Here is a 12,041-nt window from a genome sequence, read left to right as displayed (position 1 = left end):
ACACACACACACACACACACACACACACACACACACACTTTGCCTGATACGCTTCCCCCAGTCGTGGTCTCAGAGTCAATGAATGACCAGATTCTCCACGCAGTCACTCAACCTCATGTTGAGGAATCAACTTCAGTCCTGCTTCCCAAGCAGCCCAGGGAGTCAAGTTTGTCCAAACCCCATGAGCCGTCCCCCTGTCCCCAGTCCCCACCCTGCCCACCTGGGTCCAGGACCTCCTCATCACTCGCCTGGATCACGTCTCCCCGATCCTCCCCAACCCCCATCTGCCCCTCCTCATAACCACTGCAGGCCTTTGGAGAGGCCTCTCTAAGACAAACTATAACCACAGAACTCCTCTGCTTAACCTCCTTCAGTTCCATTGTCCACAGTAAATCCCAGGCCCCCCATTATTTACAACCCTGAATCCCAACCCTTCAGCATGCTAACCACCGAAGGCCAATCATTCATTAATTCATCGACTCGACAACCATTCATTGAGTATCTATTCCATGACGGGCACTGTTGTAGGCACTTGGGATAAATCAGAAACAATGACTCCTGCCTCCATGGAGCTTACACTCTAGGTGATAGAGAAAACATAAGTAATAATCATAATAAATGTGTAAATTACTGTGTAATTTAGGAGGTGGTAAGTGCTGTGGGAAAAAGAAGATGGAGGATGAAGAAAGGAAGTCTAGAGTGCGGGAGGGGTGACAAGTATCAATTGGGTGGTCAGGATCGCCCTAGCTGAGAAAAGGACATTGAAGCAAAGACTTGAAGCAGGTGAGGTTGTGAGTCTCAAGGATATCCAGAGGAAGACCAGGCCAGGCGGTGGGAAGAGCCAGTGCAAAGGCCCTGAGATGTGTTGGGGAAACAGCACAGAGGCCAGTGTGGGCAAAAGAAATTGAACAAGAGGGAGAGGAGGGGGAGACGCCATCAGAGACGATAAGGAGGCCAGACTAGCTCCTCTGTCAGTCCCTGCCCTGCACCTCACGAGTCTTTTCTCTGAAATGTCACTGTCGCAATTCCCCGAGCAAACTGGGTGCTCTCGTGCGTCAGTGCTGTGCCTGTGTTCTGGTGCCATACTTGACTGACCACCAACCCTCCTGACCGCCCTCCCAGAGCTCTGACAAGCCCATTTCCTCTGCTCCTATTTTCCTTGATCATAAAGGCAATAGAGCACGAAACACACTGAAATGCAATTACCCAACTCCCTGTCTACATAACCCCCTGGACTGAGCTCTTTCAGGATAGGAATCCTAACATCCCTTTCCTCTCGGTTTCCCTAGGAAGCACCTCGTGGCTGGCTACAGAGCGGATGGACGGAGAGAGTCCGCAGCAGAAGGGTAGGAGAAAGGTAAGTTGGAAAATACTGCTTTGCCTGAAAATTGAGATTATCTTGGTCAAATACACACTCAAACTCAGTTTCCCAAGATAAATATGACAATCTTGGCTCTACCTACCTTCCAGAGTTATTTTGGGAGTCAAAAAGAGAATGGACAGGACACGCCTTACAGAGTGAGACTAACCAAGTGCAGAGGGCCATCATTATCGTTCCTGGTGTTATCTAGATGTGTTTGCAAAATGGAGCAAGGGGAGCCTGACTCCCTGTGGAGAAGAGCCCTCCGGGTGATGTATGAGGAGGGTCCTTCTACTGACCCATTCACATTTCTGTCCAGCCAGGTCCAGGCGGCCGGACTGTCTGAGCCACACCTGCTGTGGGAATACCAAAGGCCCCCTCCCAACTCAATGCTACCCCCTCAAATTGTCAAAAAGGCATCGTGTGATAAATAGAGCTCCCACATGCCACAAGGCAAGTGTTTAAATCTTTTATAAGATAGTCAATGGCCTTTATAAACCCTCAGACAAGAATTACACTGTGTCTGAGATGGGGCTGAAAGTCAATGGGAAATTGATCCTGCCTAGCTAGTGCTGTTTCAAGAAGACTTGCTGGCTGCCTTTCGGGACCAAACATGCCTTCTCCCGTGTGCCCCCAGGGCCCAGCCCGTCACACGCTGAGAATACTGAGCTACTGGGGCCCATTTCTGGCCAGAGGCCCAGGCAGCTGTAAGCTCCTACCACAGGAGGACCCCAGAGGGCAGCAAGTAGCACCAGGGATGGTTATGAAGCGTGGTCACCTTCCCAGGAATGGATGCCAGGACCACTCTGATGCCACTGCCTGCACCCTAAGTGCGAAGCCGAAGGGTGATAAACGGCCATTGATCTGGCAGCAACCATCAGGGTCAAGGGACACCTACAATCACCCTTCTCTGCTAATGACCCCATTAGCCACTGGATCAAATACCGTTGGAGTCTGTGACAATGCTGTGGTTATTTCTCTGCCAAAAGCCATCAGCCTGACCCATACTGCCTGCCAGGGGATGCCAAAGTGGGTAGCAAAGACCCCCTGTTTGGGATTAGGGGATCCCAAGGGCCCTGGGATGCCCACTCTGGATGGCTCCTACGTCAGGCGAGTGGATAGACTTGGGCAGGTAAGTCAAACAGCCCCCACCCGGAGAGGTGGTGGGGAGCAGTAGAAAAAGCGCCCACTTTGGAGTCAGGCCGACCTGGAGTGTGAAACCTGGTTTGGCTACTTCCTAACCAGGTGACCTCACAGAAAGCTTGACCTGCCCCGGGGGCCACCTGCTTCGTGCGAAACCTGGGGATGGTGGCGATTCTGCCTCAGCGAGCGGCCGTGACGATGAACTGCGACAGCACAGGCTGCGTGCAGGGCACAGAGCAGGCACTCAATGGCTCTCAGCTCTGCTCATCAGCCAGGAACCCAGAACTGAGAAAGCAGGAAGAGCCTTCTCCCGGAAGCAGACAGCCCGGCATCAAGCAATGACCATGGCAACTCAGCCTCAAGCGCTGACCTGGAGCCAGGTACTGAAGCCAGTGCTTGCCTTGCATCTCCATCCTTCCTTGTCCCAATTTTACCAGTAAGAACACTGGACCCCAAGGAGTTTCAAGAGGTCAATTCAGGGACTTCCCTGGTGGTCCAGTGGTAAAGAATCCGCCTTACAATGCAGGGGACTCGGGTTCGATGCCTGATCAGGGACCTAAGATCCCACATGCCGTGGGGCAACTAGGCCTGCGCGCCACAACTACTGAGCCCGCGAGCCTCAGCGAGAGAGCCCGCATGCCGCAAACTATAGAGCCCACCCACTCTGGAGCCCTCGCGCCACAACTAGAAAGAAGACCGTGTGCTGCAAGGAAGAGCCCACCCGCACCCCCCAACGAAAGGTCCCGCATGCCTCAATGAAGATCCCGTGTGCCACAAGACCCGACACAGCCAAAAAATAATGTTTTTAATTTTAAAAATATTTTTAATTTAAACAATTTTTTTAATTAAAACATTTTTAAAATTTAATTTAAAAAATTTTTAACCAAAAAATATTTTTTAATTAAAAAAAAAAAGAGGTCAATCCATCCAACAAGAACAAACACTAAGGTTAGGTTTATTGCAGGCCTATCCACGCCAGACACCCTCCAAAGGACCAAGCTACCAGGATGAGCAAGACAGACGCTGCTCCAAGGTCAGGCTTAGGGCAAAGCCTAGACTAAAATCAAGACCTCCTGCTGTCAAGGGCTGGACCCTTCTCTGTCCTCTGCCATTTGTCCCAGTAGGAAGCACTCCTCAGAGAATCATTTCCAGCCACCTCTAAGTGTCCTTTAAATTCCTCCAGACTCCACAGCTTGTTTTACAGATGAGGTCGTGTTTCCCAAGGCTTCAAAGTGAGTGGGGAAAGGAGCTGAAATCTTGAAATGAGACATAGAATTTCAGGTCAGGGTTGCTTCCTTCACGGGCTGCTCGTTTTCTGGAATACTGCACTTTATCCGCCCCCAACCCAACCCCACCACCCAGCCAGATCTGTAGGAATCCAGCAACCCACCACGTGCCATGGACCATGGGAGGTAGGTGGGCGGTGAGGGTCTCTGTGCCCCTGAACTATTCAGAAAGATCTGCATAGCCCACTAGGGAGGCTGCCCCATCAGGCCAGATAAAGGCTTGGAAGGGAGCAGCACGCCAGCATCTCTGCTCCTCTTTTTGGTTAAGTAATACCATTGGTACTAGATGGTCAGGTGTCTTTGAACTGAAAGGAGCTTTATTTGAAAACCCTTCAGGAGGCCAGAGAAACAGTCTTTTCCACATCAGCAATCTACCCAAGGCAGGCTTGGCAAAGAAGAACAAATATCACGGGCTGCTAAAGAGGGGTGGGAGGCGGGAGCAGTGTGGTGGTGGGATTATTAAGGATGAGGTCAGGCAGAAGAGGACAGCGAAGAAGAGCCTCCCTGTTGTCAGACAGTCACAAATAAACACTTGCCAGCAGCTGGAAACTTAGCTCTTAAACCCTGCCAAGCGACAAATGCCTGGTACGGCCAGAAAGGTTATGTTGTCTGACGGGATGACACAGCAGATTCAGGCCAAGAGCCACTTAGGTGTTCACATAAGCACATGGTGCGAGAGGCCTGGAGCTCAGCCTCAGTCCTTCCTATCCGGAAAATGGGCATAAAGCAAAGACCCAAGTGCTTAGAGGTAATGTTTCCATGCTGCCATAAAATTGAAAAGCCCAGCATACATACTTCTTCTTATTTATCATACGAGTATTGAGCACCAACTACATACCAGCACCATGCCAGGTGCTGGGGACTCAGCTGTGCATGGGACAGGCTTGCTCCCTGCCTTCGTGGAATTTGAAGTTTATCATGGAAAACAAACTTGGAAGGATGCAATTATAAGAGGAATGGTGGTGGGGGCCTGTTGTGCCCGTGAGGCCAAGAGAGGAGGTGATAGGGATTCTGGAGATGGCAGTGGAGCATCTGAGGGACTGGAGAAGTGAGCAGCCTGGCAAGGAGATTGCTGTCAAATGATTCAGAAAATGAATAACGGTAACTGGTATGTATATATGCACGTATGCATACACACATACAGAGGGAGAGTAAGAGCAAGAGAGAGAAAGAAAGGCCGACTGGTGGAACAAATTAGGTAGAAATGTTAAAGATTTAGGGCTCTAATGAAGTTTGAAATTATTTTTTTGAAGAATATAAGAACATGTGCTATATTAATTCTATCTTGCAAATTACAAAATTATACTCATATGGTATGACACCCATATTATATACACAACCCACCATGCATGCATACATATGTGAAGAATATAAAGGAAATACACAAATATGTTTCTCACGGTTATCTCTGGATGGTCAAAATTATGGGAAAATTTTACCTATTTCTAATGTTTCTCCATACGATTCAAAATTTCTTCCATGAACATATACTGTCCAATGCTTTACAACTGGAACCTAGAATGATGCTACACGGTGGTCCTGTTCATTGGGCAGGCCTCCCGCATCTGCGTAATGCAGCTTATGGTCTCTCCCTCAGAGCATCATTAAAACTCAAAAGACACTTAGGATATAGACATGCTTTTTAACCTGTGAGGTGCTTACACGTGAGAGGTAATATGAATACACAGGTAAAGAAATCATCAACGCTCTTATAATTAATTAACAACTACCAGTCACTGGGGCAAGTCCTTTATCATCTTTAACTTATTCAATTCTCAAAACCATTACAAGTGTACCCATTTTACAGATGAGGAAACTAATGCACAGAAATGCTAAGGATCATTTGTCTAAAGTCATCCCTAAACGTGATGGAATCAGGGTTCATACTTGGGGCTGACCATAAAACACATGACCAGTTCACCTCTACCACCACGATGATGTCTGTCTTCCCTCTGGGGAGGGCCGGTCCCCTAATCCTGAGTTGCCCTCCAGCCAGAACAAGTGGACTCTATTCTGAAGCATTTCGGTCTCAGTGACAGTTGTTTCCCCAGGCTTTTCCCCACCAAGAAGATGACTTCTGGGCACCTCTTTTCTTGCCTTCTCTGGCTTCCAGCTTTCCTCTCCAGCTCTAACAGTGCTCTTTAGTAAATGTCCCTCCGCCTCACGGCTGCTCTTGGCAGTCACGATGACCCACAATTAACCAAATAAAACTAATGAGGTGGAGGAGGAAATACCCTAGTGAGAGCACCCCTGAGCCTGGCATTCCACTCTGATGACTCTTGAGACAAGGCCACTTGGAGGAAGTCCAGTTGGGTCTGAGGAAGCCAGCTATGTGAGTAGTCACTTCTTCCAGAACCAGCAACATGCAGTTTCCCCAGGGATCGCTAATGAAGTCGCTTTCTAACTTTTTTTTTAATGTGTTTTTAATTAAAAACACACACAAAAAAAACAAAAAAACCTTCGGAGACTGCACATGAAATGAAAAAGACAATCATTTCCACCTATTAAAGTTACCTCATTTCCTCCAGAATGAGATCTTCCCTTTGACTTTTGCAATTAGGGTCACAGTGTGAACGCTCAAAGTACATGAAAAAGATTTATACGTTTTCTGAAATGAAGAATTCTAGTGTGACTGTCTCAGCTAAGCCTCAGTGTTTTGATTCTGTGGTCTCTTTTGTTGAAATTGAGGTGAGAGGCAAACAAAAATACCCCGAGAATTAGGATCAGATCACGTCAGTGCTGCTAGGACGTGAAAGGCAACAGAATCCGACAAGGTCATTTGCAAAAAGAGAAGCCGAGTCCTGTACAGTTGATGCATCTCATTCATGGTCACACAGCCATTTTGTGGCCCAGCTGGGACTTAAAGTCCTTAACCCTGAGTAATCAGAATTCAGAATACCTCAGCCTAAAATCACTTACATAGTAGAATTTGCAGCCACTAGATTATAAGCTCAGTGAGGGCAGGTCTGTGCATCCTCCAAAGCACTTAGCCTATAGTTGGCACTTGTAGGTATCTAGTAGGCATTTTTTAGGCAAAGAAACTAATGATTTCCAATATTTAGCGGAATTCTAAAAACATCTATAAAATATCTATTTTAAAACATTTTTATTCACATTTAAAACAAATTTCTATACGGTCAAGCCCAGACAGGTCCTGTGTAAGTATTTACTAAACAAAAGATGACTAGTGCTGTGATAATTAATCAGTTGGCATTGACTAAAGCTCTGAATGAAATGAAGCATGAACCTTTTGAAAAAGCAATTGAAAACCATCACACATGCCATGAATCATCTCTTGAATGCACATTTATTCAATCAGAATTCATAACTTTGATATTTTATCTAACAGGTTTGTTACCCTTTCGAGCCTCTATTGGTGGATAAAAAAGACAGATGTTTCCGGAGTTAAATTGGAGGAGGGATGGGGGAGGAAGAAACCAGCCAGACATCAATTAAAGAGAGCAGGCAGCAAAACGCCATTACCCAATGTTTGGGTTTTTTCTATCACCTTGAGATGAAATTCAAAAAAACCTGTGCAAGTGAATAGGCACGGAAACAGGATGCTATACTAAGGTTTCTGGGGTCTGCCTGATAGCAGGCAGATGCTGTGATAGTTCAAGAGGCAGAGATCAGGGACTTCCCTGGTGGCGCAATGGATAGGACTCCACGCTCCCAGTGCAAGGGGCCCGGGTTCAGTCCCCGGTCGGGGGACTAGATCCCACATGCATGTCGCAACTAAGAGTATACATGCCACAACTAAGAAGACTGCCGGCTGCAACTAAGGGGCCACGTACCACAACTGAGGAGCCTGCCTGCTGCAACTAAGACCTGGCACAACCAAATAAATAAATAAAAATTAAAAAAAAAAAAAGAGGCAGAGATCAGTTTGGGGGCTGCAGATTTGATTGGCATTAAGAGAAGCTTCAGTCAAACAAGAGTCAGACTAATGCCAAACCTTATTTTTACTTCCGGAGGGTGTCAGAGGGCTGGAGGGGAATCAGAATCCTCTCCCATTTTCAGGCTCTTCAAAGGCACCTGCTCCTCTTACTTGAAGCAAATATATATCACATCAATGTCACATCCAACGACTATTGTCCCAGGCATCTCTTTGGGTGATTAAATGAAAGTGGATTGTGAAGCGTGTGAATATGTTTAGCTCTTTTGACTGCTGGCGGCAGTAAATTGGCGGATCAAGGTGACATGGTCCCCCATGGCTCACAATTGCAACACTTCTTAGAGTCTCATATTCATAAAAGCAGACCTGGAATCCTTACAGGCAGCCCTCTTGTGCTGAAAGTAAAGGAGAACTTCCCTTTTAACTGCTTTGACACAATGTGGCCATTCTCCTCTAAAGCCTTTCAAGCCCACCCTTTTGCCAGCCAGAATCATGGTCCAGCTGCTGACTGGCATTCCCCTGGAATGTTCTGGCACTTCCCTTGCACAGAACAACACACATCTAAATAATTACTTTTCTCCATTGTAATCTGATGAGATTCCTGTAACTGCAGCGGTAGAGCAATCCCAAGAGTGAACTTGAACATGGACACCTTTAGAGGAAAATAACCATCTCAGTCATACACGGTAGCAGTGGCTTCTCCCCTTCATCTATGTTAAACAAAGGACATTCAATTCCAAAACCAAAGTAGAAGAAAATGTCCACGATTTGAGTAAGGCAAAAAATTGCCAATGCATACAACGAACACAGGATGCCAAGCTCTCTTATATCTTTCTTTTTAAGAAAACTGGAAACTAGGTGTTCTACGGGACACAGGGAGCCCACAATTGAGATCAACTCCTTGTGCTCAGATGGCATTGGGGCTGGGGAGGAGCCACAAGTGACAACGACATTTCTCCAGCTCAGTGGTTCTCCAACTGAAGTGTGCATCACAACCACCTGGAGGGCTTGATAAACCGCAGACTGCTGGGCCCCACTCGCAGAGCTTCTGACTCAGGAGATCTGGGGTGGGTCCCAAGAATTTGTTTCTAACAAGTTCCTGGGGGATGCTGATGTTGCTCATCCAGGCACTACAGTTTGAGAACCATGGCTCCGAGCAAGCCTCACTGGCAAAATCATGCTACTTTCTACAAGGCAAGACAGATGAGATGGACCAAGCCCTCCAGTCTATGTTCTCATCTTGTTTGGGGGCCTCCAAATAAACAGTTTTGCTGTACAGTTGACCCTTGAGCAACATGGGTTTAAACTGCATGGACCCACTTATACACGGATTTTTTCAATAGCGAATACTACAGTACTACACGACGATCCTTGGTTGGTTGATTCTACAGATTCGGAACCCCAGATACAGAGGAACTGCGTACAGAGGGCCGACTATGAGTTATACATGGATTTTGGACTATGTGGACAGTTGGTGCCCCTGACCCCTGTGTCATTCAAAGGTCAACTACATATTTTTTTTTACTTCTCCTTTGTTATTTGCAGTAATATACCAGCCCTTGAGTTTATTAATATCTGCAGTAAGACAGAGATTCATCCTCATGGCATTGCTCTTCCTAGAATCACTAACCTAGGAGAGGGAAAGGCACTCAGAGGTCCCCCAGACTCACCACAGCACTGGAGCCCACAGGAAACCAAGATCAGAGAGGCTGAGACACTTGCCTGAAGCCACAAAGCAGTGACGGACTAAAACCCAGGGTTGTTGACACCAAACTCAAGTCCTTCCCTCTAACTCAGCCCAACCACATCCCTGACGTCTCTGTTTAAAAACACGTGGCTGGTGGGCTTCCCTGGTGGCGCAGTGGTTGGGAATCCGCCTGCCAATGCAGGGGACACGGGTTCAAGCCCTGGTCCAGGAAGATCCCACATGCCGCGGAGCAACTAAGCCCGTGCACCACAACTACTGAGCCTGCGCTCTAGAGCCCGCGAGCCACAACTACTGAAGGCCGCGCACCTACAGGCCATGCTCGGCAACAAGAGAAGCCAACGCAATGAGAAGCCTGCACACCGCAAGGAAGACCCAACACAGCCAAAAATAAATAAATTTATAAAAAAAAATAAAAACACGTGGCTGATTCCAGCAGAGGATTTTCCACTTACCAGACTGTGCCTTCCTGGACCAGTGGTTCTCAACCCTGGTTGGCTGCACTTTAGAATCCTCTGGGGAGCTAAGAAAAACTATAACGGCAGGCCCCACTTCAGAGATTTTGATTCAGCTGCTCTGGGATGGAGCCCAGGCACGGAGTGTCTTTATAGCTCCCCTGGTAATTTTAACGTGTACTTGAGCTTGAGAACTGCTACCTAGACCGTGCGATTCTCAAAGGCAGAATATCTGCTCCCCACACACATCTTCTCAAATGTGCAGGCATGTGAATGGACACCCCCGCTTTCAGTAACGAGACCCTAGGAGATTCTTAGTAAACACATGAAACCCCAGACCAGCACCTGCTACATCACCTGGAAACACATTAGAGATGTATAACCCTCAGCTCTCATCCCAGAGGAAGTGATTCGGAGACCATGGAGGCGGGGTCCAGCTATCAGTGTTTTAGCAAGCCCGCCAGAATCGTGGATGCTGCTGACATAAGTGACCACTGAGGACTTCTAGAGGAGAGGAATTAAAAACTGGATGGAAAAATTGAGTTAGAAACATAAAACTAAAATTAGAGTCTATTTGAGAACAATGACACGTTGCCCAGAAAGGCGGTGGTGGGTAATGATTGTGGTAGGAGTTCAAGGCATGTGGGGATGGGGGGAGTCTAGCTCCACTGGAACAGATGCTATGTGAAGGGAGGGGTGGAGACAAGGATGGAGAAGTCACTGGGCCCCTGAAGGCAGACATGGGGATGCGGGTTACCCGCTTGTCTAAGAGAAGGGGGTGGGGACAGGAACCACTGCACAGGAGGGCAGAGGCCATCACCAAGCGTGCAGGGCATGGCAGTTCCCTTGATTGTCACGAGAATGCTGCAGGTGAAACACTGCAGGTAAGTGAAGCAGGCAACCAACATGGGATCTTGGGGAACATAAGGACTTAGATACCCCCCAAATCCTGGCTTTGTGGCATACTAGACATGAGTCCTTGAGCAAAGGACTGAAGTTCTCTGGACTCCAAGCTCATCGTCTCGGAGATGAGCACAATAGCTACTTAGCAAGGCCGCTATCAAGTTATAGGGTATGGAAGCAGCTAGCACAGTGCGTGGAAAGTGGGCCTTGCTCCAACATGATAGCTGGATTTAGTGTTTCAGATGAGGACGCATGGCCCAAACTCACCGTCCTTACCGTAAAGGGAACTAGAGAGGTGAATAACTCACTCAATCACAAGGGAGGAAGTGGCCCTTTCTGCGGGGAAAGCACAGGTGGAGGGTGTTTTGTCTCAGCATCCTTCCTGGACCTGGGTGTGGAGTTCCCAGGCCAGCCCACAAAACTCACTTTCTCCTGGGTTCTCCTTGAGTCCACATCCACACCCTGAGAGAAGGCAGCCACTGGCAAGGAGAGATGGGGACACTGCACCCTCTCTGTAGTCCATGTGGCTCTAACCAGGCCCAGGGCCCCCACCCTGCTGAGGTGGGAGAGTCAGAAGGTCAGTGCGCTGTCGCCAGCCCGCTGTTTCCCCAGCCTCCGCCTCCAGCAATGCTGAACTCAGGGTGGCCCGCAGGAACTCCAACCAAGCGAGATGTTTTTTGGAGTATTGTTTGAAAAATATATACAAAATAAAAGAACTCCACCTAAAGAAATTAACTTGAAAGCACATGGAAGCCGCCAAAATCTCTCTGCCTTCATTTCCGAACTGAAAGGGCACAGGCTGCCTTTGAAAAAGAGTGCACGCGGCAGGTGTGTGCACGTTTCAGTGAAATGTGAATATAGTCTTGGCTCCACCATCTCCTGATCACGTCCCTTGGGAAAGGAGCATTTAGGGAGTGTGTTCCATGCACAAGGCACAGGGAGAGCCGCTTTCCCATACTCCAGTATCATTTTTTATTCAATCATTCATAAGTGGTCATTGTGCGCCAAGCCTTGTCCTAAAAACTGAGGAACAAAGATGAAGAATTGGGGGAGGGGGATTACTCCATCCAGCCCTCAAGGGGGTTACAGACTAGGCTGCTGGAGACCACTGCTCTCACTGAATCTCCACAACAACCCTATTAGGTGGGCATTGCCATCTTCCCCCATTTTTCCCCCAGATAAGAACAAGTCCCTTCCCATCTTTCAACCCTCAGGAGTCCCATCAGTAAAACAAATGACTTGATGAAGTAAACTCTAGGGTCCCCTCTGTCTCCATTTATGCCCCCAATTGGGT

Source organism: Monodon monoceros, unplaced genomic scaffold, assembly GCF_005190385.1.
Source record: "Monodon monoceros isolate NGI ecotype Baffin Bay Population unplaced genomic scaffold, NGI_Narwhal_1 Super_Scaffold_10, whole genome shotgun sequence".
Taxonomy (NCBI): domain Eukaryota; kingdom Metazoa; phylum Chordata; class Mammalia; order Artiodactyla; family Monodontidae; genus Monodon; species Monodon monoceros.
Note: the sequence above shows the minus strand (reverse complement) of the source record.